General features: G+C 47.6%; 1 protein-coding gene across 8 annotated transcripts in view; it reads right to left on the bottom strand.

Moving 5' to 3' along the window:
* The window catches only part of PITPNM2 (phosphatidylinositol transfer protein membrane associated 2), a 130,163-nt gene that overhangs the window by 92,494 nt on the left and 18,742 nt on the right, over positions 1-18,927 (bottom strand). The window contains exon 1 of one of the 8 annotated variants that reach the window (XM_071571879.1): positions 4,231-4,290. The exons of the other annotated variants lie outside the window; for them this stretch is intronic. The gene's annotated coding sequence lies outside the window, so the exon portion shown is untranslated. Of the gene's footprint in view, positions 1-4,230; positions 4,291-18,927 lie in introns of those variants that run through there. 8 annotated transcript variants of the gene reach the window in all.

The following is an 18,927-nucleotide window of genomic DNA, read 5'->3' as shown; positions in this document are numbered from 1 at the left end:
ACTGAGCAGCTTGAGTTTTCCTTTGGTAATTATCAAAAGCCAGAGTTGGCAAGGAATATTACTTGCTGATCCAATGGATCCCATAAAAGATTGTTCACTTGTGTACATTTTGAAAGGGCAGCCCCTTCTGCCTCAACTTTCTTTCCCTGTTATATTTAAATACATTAATATTTTAATCTCCTGAAAGCACAAGCAATTTATTTCTTCTTTAAAAATAAATAAGGTGGGGAATTTGATCATATTTAGAAAGCAGTACCTGGAGAAACATTTTAATGGAGATAGAAACATATTTCAATACCCCTAAAGCACAAAGAAGGTCAATCCAAAGTCACAAGGGAGCAGCAATTTTGGATGCCCAAAGTGACATTCTCTTTTAAAGGGACCATTTTTAAGGGATAAATCTAAAGGCAGAGGAGCAAACAGACCTCAATCACTTCAGAGAAATATTTCCTTCCATGTTTGACAATTAAAAAAGATAAATAATAATAATAATGATAATTAAAAAAAAAAAGAAGGAGACAGACAGACATCTGGGTTATGTTCTAAATGTAATTAGAAGCCTGACAACAGGACAGAATAATGTCAAACAAATTACCAGCAATGTGTTTTCATTCACAGGGTGACAAGTCAACAGGCACTCAGTTAATTTTAAGACTGATTATGTACCAACTCCTCAGATAAAATAAGCACGTTCACCTCCACAGAGAGCAACAGGGAGCCCAAACACAGCATCGATTTCCCTCTGGGCAGGGCTGAGCAGCTCAGCTGTGTCTGAGAAACCACCAGCCTGACTTTCAGAGGGTTGGTTTGTTTTCCAAGCTGCTGCCGCTGCTCTGGGGGTGCCCAAGCCCACGTACCTTGGATCCCATCCTGGAGCTGCTGAGCATCCTCAGCACTGACACAAACATATAAATGCAGGTGTAAAATGGCAGTGCAGAGCACAACTCCCACCCATGGTCCTGCCTGAGGGGACCACCTTTGGCAGGAAAAGCTGGGTGGTCCTAAGAAAGGGTTTTTTGGAGGCCAACACCTTCATAGAATCACAGAATTGATTGGGTTGGAAAAGCCCTCCGAGATCATCAAGTCCAACCCTTGGGCCAACTCCAGTCCCTTTACCAGATCATGGCACTCAGTGCCACGGCCAATCTCACCTTAAAAACCTCCAGGGATGAGGAATCCACCCCCTCTCTGGGCAGCCCATTCCAATGCCTGAGCACTCTCTCTGCAACGAACTTTTTCAGGATATCCAACCTAAACATCCCCTGGCAGAGCTTAATCTGTGCCCTCTCGCCCTACTGTTGGTTGCTTGGGAGAAGAGACCAATCCCCTCCTGGCTATGACATCCTTTCAGGTAGTTGTAGAGAGTGATAAGGTCTCCCTTGAGCCTCCTCTTCTCCAGGCTAAACACTCCCAGCTCCCTCAGCCTCTCCCCACAGGAAACAAAGCTTCAACTTTGAGGCACTTTAAAACCAGACCAAACCAAGCCAAAACCCTCACTGCATGAGCAGCACAGGGGGAGACGCTCAGCGTGGAGAGAACAGTTGCAGAGGGCAGCTCTGCATTTCCCTGCAGCAGCACCAACCACCTATTTGTGTGAGTGATGGTGGTGGCTGCAGGAGGACACCAGTGCAGAGCCAAAGCACGACAGCTGTGACGTAAATGGAGGCCAAAAGCAAACAGAGGCAGCGGGGCCGGGGCCGCCGGGCTGCGAGCAGAGCACGCAGGAAAAAAAAGGTTACAAAAGCAGAACAGACTGGAAAGGCATTTATAGGATAATAACCCTTGCCTGGGTTTCTAATTATATCTGGAATAGTTAAAAGCTGGAAGGATTTTAGAAGGCAAATTTACTTTTTTGTCCCCCTGTGCTGTTTTCTGGGGGGATTTAGCAACAGGACAAGGGGGCACAATGGGCTCAAGCTCTGCCAGGGGAAATTGAAGTTGGAGAGCAGAAAAAAATTCTTTGCAGAGAGAGTGCTCAGGCATTGGAATGGGCTGCCCAGAGAGGGGGTGGATTCCCCATCCCTGGAGGTTTTTAAGGTGAGCTTGGCCACGGCACTGAGTGCCATGATCTGGTAAAGGGACTGGAGTTGGACCAAGGGTTGGACTTGATGATCTCGGAGGTCTTTTCCAACCCAATCCATTCTATGATTTGCCCCAAATGCCTGAAGATGGATGGTTGGGGTTGGTACCCACCAACGTGTGTGGGCACAGCTGGGGTGGGACACTCGCCAGGAAACCCTGCAAGGGACAGGGAAAACCTGGGCACACACAGACCTGCCCTCAAACCTGCCCATGGAAACGCAGAGCCAGCAACACCAGGTTCTTCAGGAGAACATTTTACTCAACAAGAAAACAGCAAAACAGCACCAGGCTGCAAATTAGACACAGACACCAACCCCTCTGAATAAACAAACACACACACAGGTTTGGAAGGGCTGTGAGAGCAGCTGGAATGATGACAACCCCACAGAGTCGTGCCTGGGCAGGCATGGAGAGAAGGGGAGTCATCCCTCTAAATTTCTCTGCACTCATCAAGCAGTTCTTCGGAGCTTCCCATTATCCCATTAACACATCTACGAGCTCACAGCTGTGAACAACTTCACTGCAATTAGATCTCTGAAGCATGAACTGGCCCAAACTGCTCAAATTTGAAACAAAGAGGAAATAATAGGTATTAGATTAAGCAAGCAAAGATATATCAATTTTAATTGTAGAGCTATTCAGTGTAGAGTACTCTGGAGAGGAAAAACCACTCAGCCTGTCTCCCTGGGAGCACCAGTGCTTGGGTTTAATCTCGAGTGCTGTCACTGCACACAGACACAGCACTGCAAGGATTGTTATGCCACATGTCAGACTTCAAGAAGTCAACCTAAATTCCAGAACAGCAAAGCCTCCCCCAACAGCCAACCAGGACAAACCCCATCACTGGAGGCATTTTAAGTCCCAAAATGCACACCCAGGATGACAAGTGCAGCAGCACCACCAGTGCTTTCTTAGAATTAATGCTCCAGCTGAAGCAAAGGGAGCATCTCAGCACTCTCTGCTGTGCCATTCAGGAGTCTGGAACATTTGCTGACACCTGAATCTCTGTAATTAACTGTCTTCTACCCAGAAATAAAGGGAAGGGAAAGGCTTTTGGAAAAGAGGAATTATGCCAGAGATGATGTTGTAACAGTTCTGAGTATTTCCAGTAATAGCTCAGATGCTGCAGTGAGAGATCTTACCCAACAGCTTTGGGAAACAAGGCAGTGATATTTATCATCCTCACCTTCCCCAGCTCAGTGTGCTGAAAGCACATGGAGGAAAAAAACCACACAGCCTTGGAGTAGTTAAGTGTTGGTGGGGTTTAGTTTGGGAGCTTTTTGCTGCCTTTTTATGAAATTACTCATAACTAAATCAAACCAGATAAACAGCCCAAGAGCAGAGCCCTCACAGACCACAATGGACAGCAAAGATAAACACACATCTGCAAAGGAAAAAAGCTGCTCCAACGTACTGAGCACACATTCTTGACATCTCTAAAGTTATCTGAGTGACAACTGAAGGGGCTGAACCCCAAACTGGGCGTGAACAAGGCCAACTCAAAGACACCCCAAACTGCCAGATGTGGAGGCTGCACTCCTGTTCTGGGGAAGGGCTCTTTCAATCCATGTTTTCTGAGCAGAAACTCAGGAGCAAGAAGTCACACTGCCCTCCAGACTCACTGAATCAGAGAATCATAGAATTGATTGGGTTGGAAAAGCCCCCTGAGATCATCAAGTCCAACCCTTGGGCCAACTCCAGTCTCTTTACCAGATCATGGCACTCAGTGCCATGGCCAATCTCACCTTAAAAACCTCCAGGGATGGGGAATCCATCCCCTCTCTGGGCAGCCAATTCCAATACCTGAGCACTCTCTCTGCAAAGAAGTTTTTTCTGATCTCCAACTTCAATTTCCCCTGGCAGAGCTTGAGCCCATCGTGCCCCCTTGTCCTATTGCTGAGTGCCTGGGAGAAGACACCAACCCCCACCTGGCCAGAACTTCCCTTCAGGCAGTTCTAGACAGTGCTGAGGTCACCTCTGAGCCTCCTCTTCTCCAGGCTAAACACCCCCAGCTCCCTCAGCCTCTCCCCACAGCACTTGTCCTCCAGTCCCAGTTTGGCTTGCAAGAGACCTCATAGCAGTTCCATCCCACTGCCATGTTCACCTTCCACTATCCCAGGCTGCTCCAACCTGGCTTTGAACACTCACAGGGATGGAGCAGATGCAGCTTCTCTGGGCAACCTCTTCCCCAAGAGTCAGAGCCCAAACTCCAGGCAAGGAGAGCCCATCTGGAGCCAGAGGCAGCCCCAGCTGCTCCCACAGCTGCTGCAAAACCCATCCAGGGCTACCGTGTTGCACCTGCAACTATTTTAAGCAATCAGCTTTGAAAAAACACTCAGTGATGTTCATTCCTCCCTTCTCACAACAGTACAACTTGTACTTCACCTTCCTGTCACCAAAGAAATGGTCTATTTAAGAAATCAGCACAGTATCAGTTCAACCACCGAGCAAACAATGCCTGTTAACCTTTGATTTACAACTCCCTTTGTCACTTTTGGTTTTGAAATTAAGATGCTTTTATGCTGAAGGGTAACAAAGTTCACGCTAATAAATTAACATCTGCTATAAATAACGTGCTCCCCGAGCCAAAGAACATTTACAAAGCACTAAAAACAGGTAAGTGAGCATTAAACAGCCTTTCTCTGAATAACTTAAGAAGAAAACAAACACCTGAAAACAAAATTCTTTGTTGTGTATTTTTGGTGGAAGAACAGGCAGCTCTGAACAATTTGCTTTTGGGGGGCTGTCAGGAGAGACCTGAGTGAGCCATCCCAGGCTCTGGCTGTGCTGGGGAACAGCTGATGTGGAAAACAGAGAGACAGGCAGTGTGCTGACCCCATCTGTAGGTTATCATAACACTGACTGACTGATCTCCCAAAGCAATTTTCATTAATGAAGTTTCCAAGCCCAGCCTCCCTCCTTCCCCAGCCCCAGGGCAAGATTTAGACGAGATTCCTGGAGATCAATCCTACCCTCTCTCCCCCTTTTTCTTCTCCCCTCCCCCCCTTATGATGGGAAAACCAAGTTGAATAATTTCTTATGTCATATGGGTAACAGCAGAAAACAATCAGCAGGTCACAAGGCAGTGCTTCCCTGTATGAATTCCCAGGACATGCCCCACAAACAAAAGGTTGTGAAGTTTTTTATTTACGTGAATCCACAGAGCTCGCTGTTACCACAGTCTCTGCTGCACCATTTTAAAAAGGCAAAGGAAATAAAAGGCCTAAATTATCTCCTAAAACAAGCACTTTTTTTGGTGCTGAAGTCTTCAGTGAAGAAATATAAAACACAATTGCAACAAGAGCTCAAATTGCTGCTTTAGACTCTAATGGCTTCATAACAGTAATTAAGGCTTCTTCCTGACTTCATAACTATGCCATAATGCATTTATCAAAAGCACATTACCACAATGGACACATTCACTCTTTCTGCAGTGTTTCCACAGCTCCCTTTGGACACTATCAGTAAATAAAATCTTCTGTGGGCCAATTAAAGAAAGCATAAATTCAAATTCTCTGAGGTTATCCTGTTTTGAATGCGCTGCTCTGTCAAAATTTTTAATGGAAAACACGTAAGTGCTTTGAATCCAGTAAAAACTTCCTCCCCAGAGCAACTCTGGGGTGCAGAGTCCTTCTTAAGAGCCACAGGAAGGAAGGAGGGGAGTGTTTCTTGGAGCTTTGCGTTTATCACAGGAGGAGCAGCGGCTTTGACAGCACAGAGACCATTGTCAAGTACATTTGGACTCGCGTCAAGTCTCTGCCTTGACAAATTGGACTGGGAGTCCTTTCACAGCCAAAGTGCACACCAGGCAAGGCAGGGCCATTTCTCCACTTCACTGAGGAGCAAGAAGGGAATTACAGAGCTGTGCCCTCCTTCCTGCCCCCAGCACAGCCCTGCACAGCAGCAGCATCCCCCCCCCCAGCCCCTTCCCCACCCTTTTCCCATGGCAACACGCACTCCAGCAGAGCAGCCCCTTCCCCATGGTTATCCCATGGGAACACACACTCCAGCAGAGCAGCCCCTTCTCCACTGTTATCCCATGGGAACACACACTCCAGCACAGCATACCCCCAGCCCCTTCCCCATCCTTATCCCATGGGAACACACACTCCAGCACAGCATCCCCCCAGCTCCTTCCCCACCGTTATCCCACAGGAACACACACTCCAGCACAGCATACCCCCAGCCCCTTCCCCACCCTTATCCCATGGGAACACACACTCCAGCACAGCATCCCCCCAGCCCCTTCCCCACTGTGATCCCATGGGAACACACACTCCAGCACAGCATCCCCCCAGCCCCTTCCCCACTGTGATCCCATGGGAACACACACTCCAGCACAGCATACCCCCAGCCCCTGCCCCACCGTTATCCCACGGGAACACACACTCCAGCAGAGCATCCCCCCAGCCCCTGCCCCACCGTTATCCCACAGGAACACACACTCCAGCACAGCATCCCCCCAGCCCCTGCACCACTGTGAGCCCACAGGAACACACACTCCAGCAGAGCATCCCCCCAGCCCCTTCCCCACTGTGATCCCATGGGAACACACACTCCAGCAGAGCATCCCCCCAGCCCCTTCCCCACTGTGATCCCATGGGAACACACACTCCCTGCCGGAGCTCCCACTGGGTAGGGAGTGCCACCCAAAGTGCCAATGCAAAGGGGTGAGCCTTGTCATGAGCCCCACAGAGTGCAGCTAAAATTAGGGCCTGCAGTATGGAAATGTGTAACATCCTCTGCACCTGGGGAGCTCAGTGCACTCCAGCCCAACTGTGGCTTAACTGGAGGGAGGGGAGAAGGGGGAAGATGCAAAACACACACGACCTTCCCCTTCCCTCACCATATCTTCTCACTGGAAGAGGCTTTTGCATTAGACATCCTGCAGCAACAGCTTGGAACATTTGACAGGGGAGATAATTAGGAACATGTCCTACATGTGGCACTCAGTGCCATGGTCTGCTAATCAAAGTGGGGTTGGATTAAGGGTTGGACTTGATGATCTCGGAGGTCTTTTCCAACCCTACTGATTCTATGATTCTGTGTTCCCCTTTCTTTGATCACAGGAAAGAATATTTTGAACCCAACAGGTGCTCAACCAACCAAACTGAGCCTCAATCTTTGCCATACACTTCTCCCTCCCATCTCTGAAACTGCTGCCACAGGGAAAATCTGGCAGGTTGTAAATACAGGATTAGCATGAGGTCAGTGTCCATCCAGCAGTGACAAAGCCCAGTTCACAGGAGGGAGGCAGAGTGCTCAGCATCCCTTCCCACTGAATCCTTGTTGGTGGGGAAGGTTCACACTGCTGAGCTCTGACTGCTCCTGAGCACAGGCAGAGCTGGGGGCATTACCTGAGCAGGACTCTCCAGAGCACAGTCCTGCCACCCCAATCTCAGAATCCTTCACAAAACCCACAGAATTTCTCCAACAGCATCAGAGAGTGAGGCAAAGCAGCCACATAAAGGAGCTCCCGGGTTTATGTCTCTGGGTTGCAGGGGGTGAGGGGGAAGATTTGTCAAGAAACCTTCTAGAAAGCCAGGGGGAGAAAGGAGAGGATGGGAATTGGCTACGGAAAATGAAAAGCATAATTCAAATGCTGACATGTTCTTCACAAAGCTGTTCTTTAAACTACATGGGAAGGAACTGCACCAACCTCATTGTAAAGCAGAAAAAAGGAGAACAGGAAAAAAAAGCTTAGGTACAGTATTATGTAGGAGCTGTTCCCAAGGCTTCCATCCAGAAACAGACTCCAAGGTTTCATTCAATAAGGTACTGCTACAGCAAAATTACCTCCTGGGCACTAATGGTCTCTTAGTTATAAACAACCTCTTTAAGTAAAGGGGGGAAAAAAAAAGAAATGCATTATAAAGGAATTTGCCACACATTTCCTTCAATAAATCCTTCCTCCATTCAGTGCTTCCCAACAGGAGCTGGTCTACCAACTATCATCTCCAGTAATTCCTTCCCACCAAGGGGAAAGTAAAATAAAAAATTCAGGCTATAAAAATATCTCTTTTATCATAGAAGAAAGTTATTATGAGCCTTCATTGCTGCCTGGCTGATGTCTGTGCACATGGATGGTTCCCTCTTTCTCCATTAATTGCTTGCAAAGGGAGAAAGGAACAAATGCTGACCATGTGAGGCACATCCAGACACTCAAGGTAACCATTCACACTCAGTTTTATTTATAGTAACAAGTATTTTACTTATTTGATTTTATTTACACCAAGAATAGGTCCAAAGGTTCCTGGCAAAAGCATCCTGTCAGGGCAGCTGGGTATGTTGCTGTGCCAGGTACTCCCCTTCTGAACCACCTACTCTTGGCATATGCCTGAAAAATGAAAAGAAAAAAAGAAAATATTCCTCCCCTCTGATTTCCCAGAGCTCCTGACAGTTCCTACCTGCCTGGTTTGTTCTCTGCCAGCTCCATGTCACTGCCAGCTTCAGGTTTCTTGGCCAGGGCCCTGCTCTGGAGAAAGTCTCTCTTTGGAGCAGCCAACTTGTTTTCCAGCCCAGTCAGAGCAGAGGGACCCAGGAGGGGCCACAGGTGACACTGTGCACCAAACTACAGCAAACACCCTTGATTTCCAGGCCTTCCCAGCCCAGCACACACTCCAGGGACAAGGGAGGATGTCCCAGCTCCCTCTGGCACTGCCCCCACACCATCCAAGCCCAGGCAGTGCCAAGGCAGGACAGCACGTCCCAGAGCCCAGCACTGCCCTGCCAGCAAGTGCCCCCACTGGGGCAGAGCCCCCAGGCACAGGGACGAGCCCAGGGGAACAAGCTCTGCCCTCCCACAGTCTCCTCTGCAGGGCTCTTGCACCAGGAGAACAAACAGGTCTGGAGAGAAGTGGCTTGGACTAAACTGGACCAGCCAAACCAGCCCCCACAGGGAGCAGGGCAGCAACCCCAGGACGGGAAAAGACATGCTGGGCATGGCAAAGACACACATTTTCCTTAAGCAAAGCCCAGTCAGAGAAATGGGCAGCTTTGTCCTCCAAATGCATAAGCTCAGTGCTCATAAAAAGTTGACCTTGAGTGGAGGAACCAACACCAATAAATTTGATCATTCCCTATGCCCATTCCCAGCAGGCACAAGAGCTTGGGATTGTGGAGCATCCCCTACCTGAGTGGCAAAAGCAAATCCTGCTGGCACTCAAAAGCATCAAGCAGATATTCAGGATATATTCAGGACATATTCAGCCCTGAACAAGAGGAAAAAAATAGGAATTCACCCACGCTTGTAAGCTGGTCACACCCTTAAGCTCTCCAGAGTTTTACAGCTTGTAAAACCCTCATGATTCATTTGCAAAGAAACCACAGCCTGTGCTGCAGCCACAGCAGGGGAAGGTTTCACTGGGAAGAAGGGATGCCTCAACCAGCTGGACTTGAGGGAATACCTCAGGAGCACTAGGACATGTCAGGGCCCAGCTAAAAATGCAAAGGAAGGGAAAATAGAAGGGTTTGTGCCCCACATCCACGAGATATTTCTGTCAAGAAAAGCAGATTATTCATACAGGAGCTTTCTTTCCATGCAAGCCCTGCTCAGCTCCCCATTATCAGCCCCAAAACAACAGGGCACAGGAGACCAATGAAGAGCACGAGCAGGAAATACAGAGATGTGAAGCAAGATTTGAAGCACAAATGGTTCAGGCACTCTTGTATTTTACAGAAAGTCATTCACTGGGCCTTTATACTTCATTTATCAAATTAGATCTGAATTGGTGCAGTCATGCTGATTCAAGAAACCATCAAGCATCTTTTCCCTTCAAAAGGGGAAATAAAGACTTTATCTGCAAAGCACTTTGCATCAGAGGATCTCCGAGTCCTTCCCTGGCACTCTGCCTCAAAAACCACCCAGGCAGGCACTGCCAACCCCACACAGAGCCCTCAGGTGGGCACAGAACCCAGGCCAGACCCCACTCCACACGTGACTGAGCCAATTCCCCTGTGCTGCTGCCCTTAACGAGTGGCGTTTTATAGCCTCGATTTTTCTGCTGCTTTCCTTGTCATCATAAACATCCCAGTGTTTGCTCACAAGTTGTTCCATTAAAAACAAATATGCTGCCACCACTCCATGGCTGTGGAATTTGCTGCAGAAAATCATCAAGAGAACAGCTCTGCCTTGCCAGCCACCTGCACCACCTCCTCCCCCTGCAACTCAAACCCAGAGGCATGTTACAATTACATTATTCCAACTAAATCAAATTATTTTCCCCTCTCTCAAGACATAAAACAACCACGTTATTATGGCCATTGCCACTGTGATTTAATAATTTAAACCAAAGACACACACACAATGATGGGAACATAGTAAGTAGCACAGCACTTCATTACAGCTGCAACCAGGATTTATGAGCCCCCAAAGTAAAGATGGGCTTGAGAATTATACGCCCAAATGCGTCACTTCAAAATTACAACTCAATCATACAATGCTCAGCACAGAGCTTTCCAACACACTGAGCAGCCTTTGGTTTTTTGCAGGGTGAGGAAAAGCTGTGAGAGATGATAAATCATTTAAGGGATCAGTGGGAGAGGGTTGGCTACAGATCGGGATTTGCAATGCAAAGAGTGAATCCCGAAGCATCACCTTCCCACACCTGGTGAGCAGCCTCTCCAGCTGCCCCACTGCCTGCTCCGGAGCACCTCAGGGACAGCAGGAACCACCTATTTCTGGAGGAAAGAGTTCATGTGCTCTTGGAGCTGTGCAAGGAACGAGCTGAGATGCTGAGCAGCCACCCAAGAGCTGCCAGTGCTCTGAAAGTCCAGACCACGGAGAAGTTAATCTGGTAAAAGTGCTTTGGACATGGAGCCACAGCCCAAATACAGCTCTTTGCCAAGACTGAGGACAATGTGTTATTAACTGAAGTTTAATTATATCCACAAACACATTTCTAGCTGAGGTTTACAACCACATCTCTGCAGATCTGTTTGTTCTTCTGGTGGTCCCATTAAGAACTGAGTTCTGTGATCACTTCCATAGCCCAGAACACACATTTCTCTGCTTTGGTCCTGTTTTGTTTCCACTGGAATTTTACTGGTCCCAAGTTAATTAATTTATGTCAGAAACAGACAACACTTCACAAAGGACCCTCTAATCAGTGGCTAATAAGGGCAGGCTGCAAAACGGTGTTTATGGAACACTGGTAAGAGTATTTTCAAAAGACAAAGCCCAGTTTTGAAGAACAAGCTACTGTCTGCCCACCAAATGAGTATGGAAATCAAACAGAACTTAATTATTACATTTCATATGCTTTGGATTAGGTAAGATCCATTTCCAACAAGTGTCATTCCCTGCAGAAAGAATCTGGCTCCTTGTAACACACAGACAGTGTCTGGGGTTTTTAAGGGAAGTTTTGCAGGAATAATGAGTCAGCAGCACACGGATCCAGGTCTTTACAGCCAGCCCAAACCACAGCATGGGCTTCAGTGGGGAAACCCTCACACTCCCAAAGATCCAGAGACAAGGCAGTTCCATGGAAAGGCTGCCCACTGTCCCAGTAACCTGATGACCACAGATGCCACACAAAGAGCTCAGAAGATCTTCCCTCTTCACATGTGCCTTCAAGTGCATCCACTGCGTGCTCAGGCAAAGAGCACACGCTCCGCTCGAGCCGAAAAGCCAAAATTCAGTGAATGACACCAATCTCTGAGAGCCAGCAGGGACTGCACAAACAGCTCAGCCAGCACAGTTTTCTTTCCAAAAAGCTTCCATGAACTGTAATAATGCAACTATTGCAGGCATTTATGTATTAATACAGAAAGATTTATTTATGAGAGATCTGCAATCAGCTTAACCTCCGAAAGTGCAGCTTGATGGAACTCAGCCCCTGGCCAGGGCTTCTCATCTGCTTTTCCATCAGGAAGCAGCACCAGGATGCTCAGGGCTAAGTTGGGAACAGCCCAGGTGACATCTCAGCAAAGCCAGCAGGCAGCCTGCAGTGCCCGAAGCTCCACTCCTGTGCCAGGGTTTGGGAAGGCAAAGAGACAGATCCCACAGGCAAGGAAAGCAGGCGGGTGGCACAGTCAGGGTGTGTGAAAGGACATGGAGAACTGAAGCTTTCCCTAAATTGCCTTGGCAGGGAGAATTATGGAAAAAATTAGGGATAGTGTGAGGTAAATTACACCAATCCTGCTTTTCTGCAACATCAGATGGTTGCTGCAACACCAGCACATCACTGTGTCACTGCTGGGCAAAATATCTCCTCAAGCTACCAGCAACAGGAGCTTTGGCAGCCACAGAACCCCTTGATTTAAGTCAACTGTATTATTAAGTTAACATATTTATTCTCAATACAGACCAGCAAATATTTAAAAGAAAGGGAATGGCACAGGGAGCTATTTCAATTCCTAAGAGGCAGCTGACTAAGCCAGCACTAAGGTGTGGGGAGGGGAAGCTTTCCCAATGGTTTTGCTGCATTTCACAAAGCCCAAGGAGTCAATAAAAGCATATTTTAGGTCTTCAAGGAAGACCTGAACTGCCCTGACTCCCTGCTACAAGAGACAAACCAAACACAAGAGTTGCCCAGTTCCCAAGTGTCAGGATCCTGGTCCTCAGCAGTTTGGGGATAACAACACTGGGATACAACAGGAGTAAGCACAGCTGTCTGGAGAGATGGCAGGTACTGCCCTGAACATCCCACAAAACTAAACACAAACTTCACCAATGCAGAGGCAGGGCAGATTTAAAAACAAGGGCAGCTTTTCCACTACCAGGGATCCCAAAACTGCTTCCTGCCATCCCACCACCTGAACATCCTGCCATCCTGGCCAAGGAATACGTCTGTCCCTGGTCGTGACCTGCAGCAAACAGCCACCTGCCCACAGATGAGCCCTAAGAAATGTCCCCAGCCAAGTCCCAGTGCTGGGACAGTCCCTTCCCTCCAGGTCAGCAGTGCTGTACCCACCACAGGCTTGACAAGGGATACCTTCCCTGTCCCTGTCCTGCTGCTTCTGGCTCCTCAGGACAAAATAGCTGGTTCCAGCTCCAAACTGAGCATCTCAGAACGCAGGGAGGGAGAGAACTGCTCCTCACTGGCTCTGACACAACACAGATGATGTTTTGCATGTTGAGTACACAGGGAAACACCAATCTGAGCTGTCACCATTTGTCACTGCTGAGCCTCTCTCCGAGCTCAGGGGACACAACAGAGTCCTCAGAGCAACAGGGACCACAGACCCAAAGGGGATGGGGAACAAAAGACAGAGCTCAAGGAGCTGGTTTCAAACACAGAAGAAACTTCTAGAAGGGAGAAGAAATAGCATTTTCAAGTCCACTTGAAGGAATGGCATCAGACAGCTGCCCAAGGGGACAGACAGGTGCCAGCTGCTGGTATGACAGGACTTGTCCTGTCCCTGTTCAGGTGCTGCACAGTCTTATCCAGGGGTCTCCCACTCTGGGAAGATGCTCTTGGGCACCCACCTCCACCTCCAGGCAGCTGCCCCTCTGCTGGACATTCCCTCAGCTCCACAAACCACCACAGGGACACTCCTGGCTGTGCTGACATGGCCACAAAAGGGACAAGAGTGCTCAGGATGTGAGTTCCTGTGGGCCAGAAACCTCCTGGGGTGCTGGGGAGCCCCTGAATCCATCTCTGTCCACAGCCTCTGTTTCCATTCCACGTGGTGGCTCCTCACTGGCACAGCTGCTGATTAAAGCCTGCACTGACATCTGAAGACTCAAAGGCAAATTAAAATAACCCTACACTTGTTAATCCAATTCATACTTTTTTAATGACTGGAGTTCCTATCATGTGGAAAGCATCTCCTGCAGGATCCTGCTTTGACCACTGCTGTTCATAAATGTAAAAGGATCTGCTAATGCTCTCTGAACTTCCCACAGCAATATTTATATCAGCACCCCTCTATTTTTTTTCCCCAACAATAATCTAATTCATGTGACTCTTATCTTAGCTATGAAACAGCACGTTAAATCCGGGCTCACAGCTCATTTAGATAAATGGAATTGGGCACATCCAGCGAGTCATTCCTGCTGTGACATTTCCACTATTGACAGAGTTATTTCCAGCCCCAGTGTGGGCAGGGAACTGGCAAGACTCACCCCCTCCAGCACAGCCACTGTCCCTCTCTGAGGGTGCACAGCACAGCCACATTCTCTAAAGGGACTCTACCTGGGTCTAGTCACATGTTAATAAACATTCTGGCAGCATTTCCCAGAAATAACCTTCAACAGTTACCTAGAAACATAATCCATCAAAATAAACCTCAAAATAGTAAGAAACTAAGAGAAGTTTTATTGGTAGCTTACGTTCTAGCTGAGTACAGAAGAATTAGTGGACAAACCACAGCCATTGATCAAGCTCAAATTATTTCAAGGTTATTCCCTTAGTGCTGTCACATAAACACAAACAGTGCTGTTACAAAGTTCCTCATTCCCTGCTACTCTCTGAGCTCTGAAGAAACAGTTCAACCTTGCAGGTCTCTACAGCACTGGAGAGCACCCAGTGGAACCCAAGCCCTCAGCAGGTGATGAGCTGAAGTGAGTCTATTGCTCCAGAGCTCACCAGTTAAATCATCCAGAATAGATTAAAAGTTGCCATCAAATAAATTGAAAGTTCTCCTTCAGCACTGAACAGTTCCTTTTTTCTCTAGGGCTCCATCCCCACATTCCCTTTTAATCTGAATAAATACAGATGGTATTTGCATCTCCCTCTTTTTCTTTTTTTTTCTTTTTAATAAACTGCTGAGATGATGCATAAACACAGAAACACACAGTGGAAGGGTTTTCTTTAGATACTCAGAACACTCCTGATCTGCATATTGATTTCAACTCATAATTCTTCATAAACAAAATGGATCCACAGGAGCCTGGTGATCCGTGTGCTGGTGCCTCCCCCTCTCTGCTCATGGATTAACACACACCTGTACTGCAGAACACACTGCCTCAGGGACAACTGGGAGGTCTGGGAGCTTCCCCTGGAAGATGGAAAGCTGGAAAGCCCCAGCAGAGCCCGGGTTATGTCCCTGATAACCCCCCACTCCAGGCTGTGCAATGTGCCACCCACGTGCTGCTGTTCCACAGCACCCCCAACCAACCTGGGCTGCTGCACATCATCCCCAGCACTGCCCTGTGGAAAGGAAGCTGGACTGGATTCCCAGGGATGTGTGTGCTCTGGAAGTGCATCCAGAACCCTGTGCTGTGGCTGCCTGCAGTTCCCACCCTCCCGAAAAACTGGGCTTTCAACCAGAAGACACAGTTCTGATTATTCTGTACAACCCAGAAATTAATCACTCCTGCATTCTGCACAACAACACAGCTTTGCTCTGGAAAATGAACTGCTGTGGGTCAGTCACAGACATGCCATTTCACATTCTCTTACATTCTCCCAGCCAGGTGGAATCCTCTCCCCAGCTCCAATCATCCAGCTTTCCTTGAATGTGGCACAAACATCCAGCCCAGGCTGCTCATCCCTCTGCTCGGGCTTCACCTGCAGTTCCAGGGTAGGTTCTCCTCACACCCATAAAATGTTCTGCTTTTGGCCCCAGGGGCAGCAGGATCAGTCCCTAAGTAGGTGCCCCACACTGACACAGGGGGGCCTGAAAGGGAGGAAGGAAGACAACACAAGGAAAGAGAAGCTCAAAGCAAGACAGTTTCCTCAGACAAGGGTGTATTCTGTGCAATAAAGAGGTTAATCCCCCTGATGTGCATGACAGCAAATACCTTTTGCTCCAAAAGCCCTTAAGGCTGCAGTTTCCCCCCTATTTCCTCCAGGATTAATACTCTTCCACAGAAGTCTGCCAGCTGCTGCATGGTCTCTCTGGATATCATGAATTCTTGGGTTTTCTGACTTTTTCCACCATTAGAAGGACATTTATCAGGTTAAGCCCAGATTTCTTTCCCTGTCTTACCAGCAGAAGAGTTTTGGATGACTAATCAAATGACTGAATATATTTTACAGATTAAATTCTCCCTTCACTATTTATACTAGGCAAAGTCACTTTGACACTATTCTGGCTTTCCACTGCAAAAAACTTTCCAACTTAAATTCCCCTAAAACGAGCACTCTCTCAGCAGACAGGACTGGTGTTGGCTCCAACCTGCCCTCCCCCAAGTCAGCTTCAGCTGTCACCAAAAACACAGCAAGCATTTTCCTTCTTAAGAACTATGTGTTCTTGCAGTTATATTCAGTGGACCAGAAGAGTTTGGCATCAGAAAAAGAACTATCTGATTTCTTGGACTCACTGCAGGAGAACCTGCCTTGGCCAGATCCAGTTACCACACCAGGAACTCAGTTCAATTAAAGCCACCGTGGGCAGTGAATATTGGCTGTACCAGGAGGGCTCAGGCACTCACACACACCTCACACCCAGCTTTGGGGCTCTCACTGCTCTGCAAAGGGTGTTTCTTCCTGCAGTTATAAATAACAGAGAGCAAAACACTCCCTTTTATGTTGGTGTAAAGATTTTCAGAGTCGCCATCCACGAATTGCTACGACTATTTTAGTAGATGGAAAGTAGTCAACAGCTCTTGAGAACCTCTCACATTTGTCTCTGTTTTCAGAGCTGAAAGTGTATTTTTCAGCTTAATTCAGACTGAGCATTGAAGTCAAGGTCAAATCTACTAATTTTGCCATGATCTGCACTGTCTTCTTTCACCTCCATTACCTGCAATTTCCATTTCTATGCACAGTTAGGAGGGAAACATGCCCTGCAAAGGAGCTGCACCTCAGACCTACCTCAGGATCCTTGGAGTGCCCCTTTTATGCCAGGGAAGTGAGAGCTGCCATGTCCAGATGGCTGATCCTTGTGGGACAACTCTTGGATGGCACAGAAAACCTCTGGGCAGCAGGGAGGGAAAGTACAAAAATACAACACAGGCCCAAACCACCTTCCTAAAAACCTGCTCAAAGCAAGTTTTCCCTCGGATCTTTTCTCCCATGGCTTCCATCCTTGGGATCCCACATACAAGGTGAGTCCTCAGACAGAGACATCTCTTACAGCTCCCAAGTGAGGTCTCCAGCCAGTCCTGCCTGTGCTTTCAGTGGCCTCCTCTCACCCCATCAATCCCCCCATCCCATCCCATCCATGGTTTGCAGCCCATCTGCAGCCTCCTGTCCCCTCCAGGGAGGGTCCCACCTCCATTTCCCTGGAATGGCACCCACGGGAACATTCCTGAATGTCACAGTGAGTCACATCACATCTGCTCAGTGCTGGGCTCAGGACAACCTTCTCCACGGAGCTTTTCCACGAGGGGTTGTTCACCAGGTCTTATTTTTAAAGAATCTGGGCCAAGTCATCCCTGCTGTAGCTTTAATGACGTCAATGAGCTACAGCAGGGGTGAAATTGGGCCATTATTTTTTATGTCCATATGTCCTGTGCCCATTAAAGAAAAAAAAATGCAAAAGAAGATCAAGGAAGAAAAGAAAAGTTATTGAATCAAAAAGACTACCCTGTGCAGAGATTAACATCTAGATGTGGAATGTTCCTCTTTTGCTCCTGCTGTACATTCATAAATATAACAGTTTATGGAAAAAGAAAAACTCCTGTCAAGGTACAACACGAGTCCTGCAGTGACAAATTATGTTCGTTTTTTGTATCCTGTTTTGATAAAAAAAAACTAACAAAAAAGAAATCTTTACCAGGAAAGGTCTCTTCAGAGCTCAACAAAGCAAGGGCCACAGTTGGCAGCACGTGGTGGTTCCTGCACTGTCAGCCAATCTCACCACACTCAGCCCAGGGGACCTTGTCCTGAGCTCCCTCCTCAGCAAACCCAAAACAAAATTATACAAACAGCAAAAGGAAAAATCCCCTGTCTAAGGTGACACCTGAACAACATTTTCAGCTTCACTCGAAGACCAAGCCCTCTCTGCAAAGGCCTTTATTCCAACTGCTTTCCCTCTGCATTGATGAGCTCTTTTTCCCACAACAAGCCACAACAGTTGGAGGTTTTGTTTTTGTTTTTATTTTTATTCCTCTCCTCCCTTTTCCCCTCCCATTCCAGCACTGGAATCAAAATAACTTGGGATGGAAAACGTGTGACCTCCCAAGCCTTTATTTACAGTACCACAAACCACAAGGGAAGGATCTCTCCCAAGTTTTCCAACTGGAATGGGAACAGCAGGGAAAAAACATGCCCTCATTTTTGCAGCTGTGATATTTAACACATCACAGGGCAGAAGAATGGGAAGGAGGCAGGAGAGTTGGAAGCCAGTAATGAAGCCATGAAAATATTGGATGAAGAGGCTTAGCCACACAAGTAGGTTGACATGATCACAGCCTTTCTGCCCAGAAATAACCAGAGCTTTGTATCTGCAAATGTACCTGCAAAACCAGCCTGACACATTAAATGGGGTTACTCCTTGGCTTTTACATGAAATCAGACCATAAAACTATGGGAAACCTTCTGGACTTCACCTGATTTTGTGTTAGTGCTGTAATGATCTCTCTTCATGCCACCATCTCCCAGAATTCCTACAGCAAAGACTTTGTCAAAAATAGAAGCCTCAAAGCAGTGGAATCTTCCTCAGATATTTAAACAGCATAGAAAAACAAACACACAAAGGAGGTTCAGACCTATAGAAAGTTTCTTGCAGCAGGAAACTGTCAGTTAGTCTGTGGTTCCAACCACACCAGCGTCACAGCTCCTTCCTCCCAAAAGACGTGACCCAACAGTTCCTCCTGTCTGGTGCTCCTGCTGTAAAAGGAGGAAAACCACTACAAGAAAAATTCACCCACATTTCCACGAGAAATTTCACTGGGCCAAACCATCCAAGGGACTACACAGATCCCTGCTTTGGAAAAGGGATCCTTCTGTATCTTTGCAAATATTTATGTCCTGGTCTGTCAGGTCTAACTCAAGTTTAGCTGTAACAATCTCC

The sequence above is a fragment of the Pithys albifrons genome, chromosome 17, assembly GCF_047495875.1.
Source record: "Pithys albifrons albifrons isolate INPA30051 chromosome 17, PitAlb_v1, whole genome shotgun sequence".
Lineage (NCBI taxonomy): Eukaryota > Metazoa > Chordata > Aves > Passeriformes > Thamnophilidae > Pithys > Pithys albifrons.
The sequence above is the reverse complement of the archived record's forward strand: the minus strand, read 5'-3'. Positions and strand labels throughout refer to the sequence as shown.